At 37.1% G+C, this 2,103-nt stretch overlaps 1 long non-coding RNA gene across 1 annotated transcript; it reads right to left on the bottom strand.

The window, feature by feature from the left end:
• Positions 1–1,072: 1,072 nt before the first annotated feature.
• Positions 1,073–1,891, bottom strand: LOC105180340. Its single transcript, XR_849534.2, has 3 exons — positions 1,728–1,891; positions 1,447–1,510; positions 1,073–1,102 (listed from the first exon to the last, which is right to left on the bottom strand). It is a non-coding gene; the product is annotated as an uncharacterized LOC105180340 (long non-coding RNA).
• Between the last annotated feature and the right edge of the window lie 212 nt (positions 1,892–2,103).

Here is a 2,103-nt window from a genome sequence, read left to right as displayed (position 1 = left end):
ATTGGATGGAATGTGTAAATCATCTATAGTATGGGACCAAAATTAAAAATAGGTCCATTTATGCGGCCAAAAATGCAATTAACCCTCTTTTCGGTAACAACCTAAACTGTGTAAGTATAATTAATAGACATCTCGTAATTGACCTCGAGATCTTGGTCGTTACATTTAGATAAATGATCAACGGTGAAGGGGTGGGATTTTTTAAGTCGACGCGAGGCCTCAGACAAGGGGATCCATTATCCCCAACGCTCTTCGTTATTGCAGCAGAATGCTTATCCAGAGGACTTGATTGGCTTTTCCAACAGCAGCCCCGTATGAATTTCTTTGCAAGGAGCAGCAAGAACATCTCCCACCTGGCATTTGCAGACGATATCATTATCTTCTCGAAAGGTACCCGCAAGGACCTAAAAACACTTATGGAATTCCTTAGGCACTACGAGCTCATTTCTGGGCAGCGCATCAACAAGGAGAAAAGCTCCTTCACGGTCGATAAAAAGACCTCCAACATGAGAATTCGCTGCATCCAACAGGTCACTGGCTTCAGGCTGAAATTTTATTGATACCCTTTTAAATAATAAATGAGAGTGTATGAGGACGGGTTTATTCTTACCTTTTGGCTGGAAGGTTTTGTTGAACAACTGTATTAATCACCCGCCAATTCTTATGCTGTCAAAGAGTTGTATAAGCAAGGAGGAAGTTACTTCAACATGGACTCAAGCAAGAACACAATCTCTACTACAAGAGTAGATTAGCTTTACAAGAGTTCTACAATATGTTAGTTGTCTATATATGCTGTAAACAAGAACGTTGAAAATGGAGAACAATAACAGAGTTTTAGCAGCAAAGAAGCCAATATGCAAGGTGGTAGAACACAAACACTATTATTACTAGATAAATTAATCAGAGCAGCAAAAACAATGAAGAAATACACTCCAATTAGTCAAAAATCCAAGAAAATGAGAACCCAACAACACAACATTAGGGGACAAATGATAAAAATGATATGATAGCATATGAATAGTCACCTGCACCACGGAACACCAATACTAAAGCACTTTCGGGAACATCACCGTGGTCTTCTCAACAAATGTAGCAAATGCAACTGAAAAAAAATTATGTGATGAACTTCATTGGAAGAGTTTAAAAGAAAGATGGAAGACAAAAATGAAAGAAAAAGAAAGACCTATAAATTAGAGGACGACAGGACAAATTTGATGAAGTTGCACATGCGACGGGTACCATAACATATGTTGGATGAAAAACCACAAATACAAGTACTTTTACAAAGTTACAAACACTATGTATAGTCCACAAATAGTGAATCTCATTTCAATTTCATGCTAAACCAAATTTACAATGGCCTGTTGATGAAAAGATGGTTTATTATATGTTTGTCATTTTCAAATTACATTTACCACAAACGTTAAAATTCCTTAATTGGTGTACCTCCTAGATTCACAAGACGAGCTCACTGTATCGGACTCTTATATCTGCATCGCCTGCTGAGTAGCTGCAGGAGATAGTAGTTTCAAAATCTAAGCCACATCCTAACAATATAGTTTAACATAGAAAGTGGTATGAGATTACGTAAATGGTCCACCAGTCAATGCAAATTTCACAAACTATAAAATATTGTCCATAGTTTTGTCATTACCGAAAACACAAACAAAAGAAAATTCCAGAGTTGAACTCATTTGGATAGCATCCTATCCCATAGAATATATTACCTAGAAGGAAGATGGCTTGGGGAACAAAAGGAGTACTCGCCGTCTCCCTCTAAGCAGACTTTCAAATATGCCTGAAAGTCTTTCGCAAGTTTGGCGGTGTAATTTTCTTCGTTGCCTGTATGGAAATCAAACCATCTAGACCATCTAGCACGCATCAGAGATTGGTGCAAAATTATTGCCCCATAAATTTTAAACAAAAAAACTACAAACAAAGTCTATTTGTATTGTTTGAGTTTCAAGAGATTGCAAGATTTCTAGGACACCTCAATTTGCAGGCAATCATGACACAAATGGTTAAAATAGATAGAATAGATGAAATATGACAAACCACAACTACCGGATCATCTGTTAAGCAAAGAGACAAAATGACACTAAC

Source organism: Sesamum indicum, unplaced genomic scaffold (assembly GCF_000512975.1).
Source record: "Sesamum indicum cultivar Zhongzhi No. 13 unplaced genomic scaffold, S_indicum_v1.0 scaffold00847, whole genome shotgun sequence".
NCBI lineage: Eukaryota > Viridiplantae > Streptophyta > Magnoliopsida > Lamiales > Pedaliaceae > Sesamum > Sesamum indicum.
This window is presented reverse-complemented; position numbering and strand designations above follow the sequence as displayed.